The sequence below is a fragment of the Octopus sinensis genome, linkage group LG12, assembly GCF_006345805.1.
Source record: "Octopus sinensis linkage group LG12, ASM634580v1, whole genome shotgun sequence".
Taxonomy (NCBI): domain Eukaryota; kingdom Metazoa; phylum Mollusca; class Cephalopoda; order Octopoda; family Octopodidae; genus Octopus; species Octopus sinensis.
Window position 1 is genome coordinate 27,367,193 of NC_043008.1, and position 9,312 is coordinate 27,376,504.

Consider the following 9,312-nt stretch of genomic DNA (forward strand, 5'->3'; position numbering starts at 1 on the left):
CTGCTTAAAACTGAACTGGCCAGTTAACCAAAATTTTTACACTAAACTTCACACAATCCTCACGGACTAAAAAGTAATTAAACATTTTTGTTGTTGTTTTGCAGTTTGCTTTTCAGTTAGCACTTTGCAAATTTGGGTTTGTAACTATAAATTCGGCATAGTAGTCTCATACATTTTGAAACAAAACATTATATTCAATTTTATAAAACTTCCAGTGTCTACATGTGAATATCAAAATCCATTTGTAACAATTAAAAGTAATACAAGGATATAGATTTGAAATGCCTTTCTTGATAACTTAGTGAATCAAGCGAGGATGACACGAACACAATATAATTTATCAGCGAAGAAAAAAATTAATTTATGGTAATTTAAGATTACGAAATCACAATATTATTATCATTTTTTCATTTTACGTTCTGGCTATTTCAGTGTAAAACTCAAGGCATGTTTATAGTCATGGGTATATAAAAAATCCATTTCATAAATACTAGAGTCGCATAAACATTGACACGACTAGCAACAAAACAATCACCACAATCACAAACGACAGTTATGCATGCCTCACCTCCTCTACATTCATCACTTCCCTTTCCTTGACCACCATTACTTTGGCACCACATAGCTAGTTTTGTTAGAAAAATTCAAGACAGAAAACAACAAGAAAAATCTTATGAGATTTTTTTATCTGCTGCCTTTTATTCAATTTGCAATTAATTGAATTACTTCCCAGAAAACACTGGAAACAAATGAATGGTCTTAAGACAGTGTAATTTAATCTTGTCGAATTTTTTACCTTCATCAATTTTAGAAACAAATTTTATAAACAATTTCAGTAGTCTTCTTATTTTGTAAACTTCTAACATAGCCAGTAGCTGGGTGATTAATTAGTAAATCCAGGTGTTCAACAGTGATTTTAATTATAAACACATTTCTGATAGCAAAACTAAAATAATTCAAAAGTATTATTCTTTTATGTTTGTATAAATATATTATTTTGAATAAAAATATAATGTAGAAATCACCAGTGATGAACTAAAAACAACAAAAGGAAAGAATAAAGGAGAACACAGAGTATATAATTTAGTCATTGGATGAAATAGACGAGAACTTAACATTTCAGACATTGGCACTTTATCAAATATATACGCAAATATAATACAATACAATAAAAAGTAAAATTCATAAAAATAAGTGTTGTTTATATTTGAGGCATCATAATGAATGAAAAAAAAGGAAGTCGCAGCGGCAGATATATCTAGGCGACTCTTTTACAAACAAAATGGTTGGCATGAAGGATGTTAAATGGGAGAATGGATGATATTTATGTGTTTATCTTTTTGTGTTTTTGCAACGTCAGAATGTTTCTATGAACATGAGTACGTAAGCACATTTGATAAGTGTGTGTGCGTGCGCGTTTGTTATGAGGAATAAATTAAGATAGGCGGCATGTTTGGTAGTATAAAGAATGAATGAGAAAGAAAGAGAGAGTGTGTGCGTGCACGCGTGGATGTGTGATTGTGTGGTAGGTTGTTATGACGGTTCATTATTCAAAAACCACAACACTCGTTATCCGTACAATATATACTTGCGGCAACTACGTACTCGCAAAAGTGCATATGAGCAATATACCCGTCAGATTATAGTCGTCGTTAATGTTGAATTGAAATCAGATGCAAGCATGTTGATCAGCGATGAAATTCATCCCGGCCTGACCATCAAACTAATGACATCAAACATGATCTGCACTATACTGACCTCAACTAATTCAACATTTTCGCTTGTTATATTTTTCGTGTGACTGCCAAATCCAGTTAAAGTTGTGTCCTCTATGATGATGGTTTTAAACAGGAAGCATACTATTAAGTATTGTATTCAACTCGAGCTGAACGAGGCTACTCTCTTCCCCCTCACTTGATTTGTATCAAGCACCAACTTGTCTTTTTCTGGAAAGTCTACTAAAATTTCTCAATGGGAGTAACGGAAAAGGTTCTACCCCATATACAAGAATGTGTATATTGGTCACGTTGAAAACCAGGTACTTAATTTACTAAAGGCATCATTTACAATATAACGCTAGTAAAATATTAGTTGAGCCTAGCCACCAATTCTTAGTTATATTTTATAATATACTAGCAGAAATACCCAACGTAACCCGGTTTAAAGAAAATAATGAAATTTAAAATGCCTTTTAAGTATCTAACATGAAATATAGATTACGCGGGTCTTACCTCCTAGTTGCTGAGTTACCAACTTGATACGTTAATAACCCGGTGTTTCCCAGGCTATTGAAAACAATGAAATTTAAACATGCTTTTTAAATCTCAAAGTAAAATAAAACAAGGTTTATGCAATTCTCAATAGTAATTACCTGAGGTACAAAGTATTAATGTCAATAATAGGTTTTATCCGATGTTGTCACCGTTAAAGATGTTAAAAAACAGTCTTTGTCTTTGCAGTCACGTTCAATTGTCAGTACTTATCTGAAACACGTTGAACCTGAACATGTATAAATTTGGGTAGAAATGGCCTGCAGGTACTCCCTTCTGTTAATAAATACATTTAACAAAAATTCTATCAGATGACGTGAATATAAGCAAATGTATTGAAGCAAAGCCGGAAATCACTCACAGTTTAATTATCTAGAGCTTCCAAATATACAATGTTTTGAGTGTATCCTTTAATTGGTGTATGAAGGAAAAGATTTTGGGGTCTTTCAAATCACGAATATCCTGCATATAATTCCCCAAGAGAGAAGCAAGGTGAAGTCCAATAACCATGAGATACTGTTTTGAGACTTGTTTATTGACATAGCGAAATGGAAACTGGATCCGTTTAAATTCAAAGACGAGGTCATATGGGATCAACAGGATCTGTGGAATGAAGACGTCCTCACTCTTATAGTTACCAGTCATAATTGTTGCCTCTAGAACATGGGACCGCATTAATTTCACCACCATTCTAGAGCCATTGCACAAACGAGGAAAATCCAGATTCATGAGCAGCATGATTTAGGCCCCTTTTAAAGTGTTAATTGCTGAAGTAGCATCCCTGACGGCTGTAGAGAGTTCTGGAACTCAGAAGGAAAAACTCCTGATCAATCACAGTGTCAAGGGATTTGAATTACTGTTCTTGTCCGGGCAACAGCTACAAGAGAGCCCAGTTGATTTTGTTGATAGCATCATTATGTGGAGCTAAGATGGCTCGCTCACATAGCCATTGACTGTTGCTAAAGTTTTGTGCAACGTCTGAGAGCACATTCATTATGAGATCATTGACAATTGTTGCAATCTTACCACATGCTTTCTACCCCCACCCGAATTTGGCTGATGATAACTTTCAGAAAAATAGATATTTTTTAGTGAAATTTTCTACGTATATGTGCTATATTATGCAAATGTTGACTATACAACACTTTGAGGGAAAGGTGTTTTAGATGGGTGTGAGGAGGATTTTCGTAAAATTTACCGGAGTCTAATTCAATTCGTATTAACTTTCAGGAAAATGGATGTATATTAATGAATTTGTCTACAAATATACCTTGTACTAAGTAGATTCCAAGCATATAGGATTTGGAGGGAAACTATTAGGGGCTACTTTTGCGAATTGTTTCCCACTGGCGGTGTTTCGGAACAAGTCGACCATATTTGTTTCAGTTTCTACGTTTCATGCGTTTGTGCATCCGTATATAACCCTTAACCCTAGTTGTAAAATTTCTAAAAGTAGATTTTTCTTGCATATTCAGGATCTCCGTTAGAAACAAGATCGGATTTTGTAGAAATAAAAAAGCATAGAGAGCTGGCATGCTTATTCTCAGTGTCCTCATACACACATATATATAGTGAAAAAAGTTCAAACGGGAAATTGTTCCATTCAATATCATGCTTATTATAGAGATTATGTAACAAATTATATTTTACACTTCTATATCTAACAGTGCGTGTATATTGCTTATTTTCGCTTCTGGTGTCTTCTGCGTTTCTGTTAGAACCGTTACCTGGGAATATACTTAAATTGAAAAAACAAAATCATATGCAAGAGATAAGTCGTCTTAATAGCATATCTATGTGTACCATACATTTAGCTGTTATTTTTAGCATGAGTTTTCTGGAGAGGTCTTCATTTCCCTTCATTGCCTGTTGATTCAGTAGAAATCTACAGATGCACAAACGCACAAAACAGAGAAAATGTAGCAAATCTGGACAATTTGTTCCGAAACACCCCCGAGTAGGGAACAGTTCTCAAAATTAACCCCCATTCATTTTACCCTATAATTATATATGATCGGAATCTACATAGTAGACAATATTATTAAAAAATATCTAATTGAAGTGGACTCTGGGTAATTTTCCGAAAACTCTTCACCACCCCTCATAAAACGCTTTCCCCCAGATATTTTGTATATTCTGAATTTACATTATATAACACATATTCGTCATAAATTTCATTTGAAAAATGTCCGTTTTTTTCTGAAAGCTATCATCCAAAGTCGTGGGTGGGACAGAAATCTGTAGTCATGCTACTTTAGCAACTGAGTAATTAAATGAAATCTCCGTATGATTTTTTCTCTCTCTCTCACACACACTCTCACATAGGTATATACTTTACACAAATAGAAAGCTGGAGAAAAATATAAAAAATGAAAATAACTTCAGAAATTCTTTTTTATATGAAGTCGTCACAACCGTAATGATATATGCTTACGTGTGTGTGTATAAATACCTGGTCACTTAATTACTATGTTGACATTGGCAAAACAGTTAAATGAATGCGTGAATAAGTCGATTTGCACCAAGATTAATCACATAGGAATTAGATGTAAAATATCAAGTCTTAATAAGGCTATCTCTTTTCAAAATGTTCGAAATATATACTAAAAAATCAATGTACAATATGCACTATCTCATTAAAATACTTGAGAAATAAGCGTCTATCTCCGTATAAAAATTGTTTCTACCATGAAAGTACCTTTAGAAATTCCTGTTTATCAGAAATCGTCACAACTGTAAAAATGTATACATACGCGCGCGCGCGTGTAAATAATTGCTAGTTAGGACGCCAAAGACAGGAAGTTCAAACACAGGAAGTTGACGAAAGGATTTGAAGAAGAGAATCTTTATATATGGAGCAATATTATTTATTCTTAATTTAAAAAAAATAATAAATCAAGATCATATTATTCTTTACGACGTCAAATTATTCATGTTCTCCGAGTATGGTACAGATTGATCCAGATATTTGGGCGTGCATTGAGGACACACACATGCAGGGTATTTTATATATTAAGATATCTAAATTATTTGAAAAACATCATGCACGAATACGTTTACTTATTTGAGGCTGGCGTTGAAATTCCTTTCAATAGCTGCAAGACAGGAATTCTGTTTTGCATAGCCCTGTGGCTTCAAGCTACAACGAAGACGTTTTCATATCTCTGTGACATTACTGTACTTTTAATTCGACAAAGAATCAACTTAACAGTTATTTTATTTTCAGCAGGATTCTCCAGGGATATATAACTCAAAATCTTTAGGCTAAAATCAAAGTGTACCTATTGTAGAATAATGGAATGTTAATTAATTGATTTTAATTATCAGAATGCTGAGAATTATCACAATAACAAGGTAAATTTCATTCGTATTTCGTCTTTAACATCACGTATAATTAATATATGATAGCACATACAATCAATAATTTTCCCTATCGCTTGTATATTAAAGAATAACAGACAGCTAATGCCAAAGGAAGGCCATTCCGATGAATACTATTCTAACATATTCAAGTCTTATGTGAAGTCATTCTATCTACCTATCTATCTATCTATCTATCTATCTATCTATCTATCTATCTATCTATCTATCTATCTATCTATCTATCTATCTATCTATCTATCTATCTATCTATCTATCTATCTATCTTCCTACCTACTTATCTCTCTATCTATGTGTGTGTTTTGTGTGTGTGTATGTTCATGTTATGTGTGTGTGTGACTTTCAAGATGATTGCCATCTTTTTTGTTTTTTGTACACTTATACAAATCATTTGGAAATAATTATCTCTAAACAATGTTCTCGTTTCATATGAAATATCTAAAAAGAATGAAAGGAAATATAACAAAAAATTGAAAGGATATAACTGTTCAATACTTGACTGCTTAGAGTTTGGTTTATTTCTAATAGGTTTGTAAATATACAAAAACAATAATTTTGTGTTAGAAAGACAGCGTACAACATATTTGTTCGATTAGTTGTTGTTTACTCAAAAATAGACTGATATATTAATTTACATTACAATTATATATTGGGTAGCGTAACAGTATTTTAATTGTTGTTTATTGTCTAGACATTTATAATATTCCTGACATTTGTTTTTCACAATGTACCCTATTACAAATACAATATAAATGTTTTTGAAAATCATTATAGCTATACACATTATGTAGCATATTGTTTATATGTTGTTATTCATACTTAAACAGTCTGGTTAAAAGCGTGTGTAGTGGCGATTGAAGCGAGTCAAAAATTATATTCATCCTGAAAAAATAAATGTATCTTTGACAATAACGTACGAATTTTCTAGTATTTTGAACTGCAAAATTTGCTTCAGGGTAGAGAAACATTAAATAGATTTCTTATAAATTCTTTTATTTGATTCTCGGATATGACACCGCTCACAGAGTGTTATCGTATTCAAGGGACTGGTTGGCTTTGAATCTCTGCATTATTTGCTTTTCTCTAGTAATTAATTTTTCCTGTATATTTCAAGAATGGAAGAACAATTTGGTGTGAAATGATACATTCCGACGAAATGTTTTTCTTATAAAATGTAAAAACACAAACTCATATTAAACTTAAGCGCTATTTTTATTGTCTTATTATTTATACATCCTGGTGCCCCTAAAGAAAAAGTAACCCACCAACTACTTTTCTAGTTTATTTGCTAGTTTATTCACTTGCTCATCGACTTCAAGCTTTACATTGCAACATAGTATGATTCTAATTTATTAAGCCTTCTTTCCTCCTCTCGGGGCCTTGCTTTTCCGCCTTCCCTTCTTTTATTTTATGTTTTTGCATCCACTCTGATGAAGTTCCATGTACTAGATCGGATGGGCTATAAGGATGGCGAATATTACTCTCATAATTTTCTTTGGCGGCACCTACTGACATTGGAAGCAGAAACGGTTGTAAGCAATGTTTGGTTATTGGATTACACAATATTTAACCGACGGTAGTCAATTTGTCTTTTGATCAAAAGTTTGTCTTTATTTTCTGCTCATTTTTAATTTGATTCCTGATAAACTCTTGTTTATTTTGTTTTTACCTGTATCCTACGTGTATAGTATGCTTGCGTATCAATGCCCACGGTTAACATAGTTAATTTATACCGGTAGTAATAACGGATATTCTAACAACTTAGACGGTTATTCCAACTGCTAGCACTATCTACCAATATATATATATATATTATCAATAATAATAAAGGGTAAAATTAATTAATTAATTAATAATTAAAAATTTTACCAAGTAGTTCGGCATGTTAAAAGAACTATTATCGGTAAACTTAAACAAATGTTTTTATAATTATGAGTATAATTATAATTAGTTTTCAAGAAAATATTTGCTTCACCACATACCGAAGTTTAGAAATAGCAGTTAAAACTAGGTATTTCTCTACCATTGAAACTTATTGGAGATTTTCTTATGGTAGAGAATAATTAGATTAAACTGTTATTTCGAAATTCTGGTATGTGGTAAAGCAAAGCTTTTGCTAAACACTAATTATAATTATACTTATAATTATAAACCTAATACATATAAATATAAATATAAATATATTGTGTTTTTACTCTTTATCTTATATTAAACTTTTAATACTTTTTGATAGTTTAAAGTAAAAAATAAATAAATAAATAATTAAATAAAATAATAATAAATATATATATATATTTAAAATTTATTAGTTTAATTTATTAATTTAAATAATTTTTTAAAATTTTAACTTTAATTTGAATATTTTAATTGGATTTTTATATTTTATATTTTATATTTTTTAATTAATTTTATTTCTATGCATTGGCTTATGATTTTCACTGTTTGATTTGCCTAATAGTGGTTTTATCTCTGATTTAATATAATATATATATATATATATATATATATATATATATATATATATATATATATATATATATATATACATATAGGTGAGAGAGCTGGTGTGTGAAAGTACGTGGCTGGATATATAGAAAATAGAAAAGAGTGAAAAAACTACAGAAGGCTTGTTTTATAAGGTTAAACAATATTTTTAAGTCGTTACGTTAGAAGAATGTTATAAAATTTTTCATATAGTAACATAGTTTTTGAAGAAATTACCGATTTCGTGTTAACTTTTCAAATTTCTCAAATGTCTTTACCAACATCGTGTTTTGTCTTCGTTATGCAGTGCAAAGATGAGTTCCAGGCAGGGGGAGGTAATAAGCGATTTCTTCCGGTATAAGGGAGATAATCGCTTTATATTTATTTTTCCTTATTTGATGGGATAAGATTCTCTGTATAGTAATGTTTGAATGGTTAAGTTCAGGCTTATAATTTTCAATGAAGAATGTTTCCTTGTTTAATCTAATTAGTGTTGGTGTTCCAATAGCATATTGATAGAATGGAAAGATTAAAAATTGTGGTAGTTGTTGCTTTGCGCATTTCTCAATATGCTCAATAAAGGGCATCATTCTGTATTCTGGGAATGCAATCTGTTGTCGATGCAGAGTGCATCTACGTCTGAGTGATAATCCCGTGGACCCCACGTAGTTTTGGTGGCAGCCAAAGCACCGTATGACATATATTATGTTTTCAGAAGCACACATAAAATTAGATCTGATCTTGAATTTTTGTCCCTCTTTGAAAAGGAATTCTTATCCTTCTAGAAGTTTTGGGGCATGTTGCGCACTTTGGTCTACCACATTTTTTTTTACTTTTGCATCCGTAATTTCAGAAAACAATTTTGCCTTTGTGAAAATCTTTTTAAGTGATTAAGGTTGTTTGAAGCTTTTAATGATTTTATGTATGTTTAGAATTTTCTTTAATTTGGGGTCCTTACGAAGTATTGTTAAATTCTGGGTGATGATGGTGAAGTTTTCTTTGTTTCTGGGGTTGTATGTGGATATGTAAGGCAGTATTTTCGGAGAATGTGTGTTGTTGTGTTGAACTTTTCTATGTCCATTTCTGTTGCACGTCTGATCCCATCCTCTATGAGTTGAACTGGGTAGTGTCTGTCACTTAGGGTGTTTTTGAGTTCTTGTAGTCTAAAGTTCCTGGT

The 9,312-nt window shown here is 31.6% G+C and overlaps 1 long non-coding RNA gene across 1 annotated transcript in view; it reads left to right on the forward strand.

Moving 5' to 3' along the window:
* Positions 1-8,702, forward strand: part of LOC118765559 — a 20,277-nt gene extending 11,575 nt beyond the window's left edge. The window contains exons 2-3 of the long non-coding RNA XR_005001421.1: positions 4,042-4,045; positions 8,557-8,702. This is a non-coding gene — a long non-coding RNA (uncharacterized LOC118765559). The remainder of the gene's footprint in view (positions 1-4,041; positions 4,046-8,556) is intronic.
* The last annotated feature ends 610 nt before the right edge of the window (positions 8,703-9,312 follow it).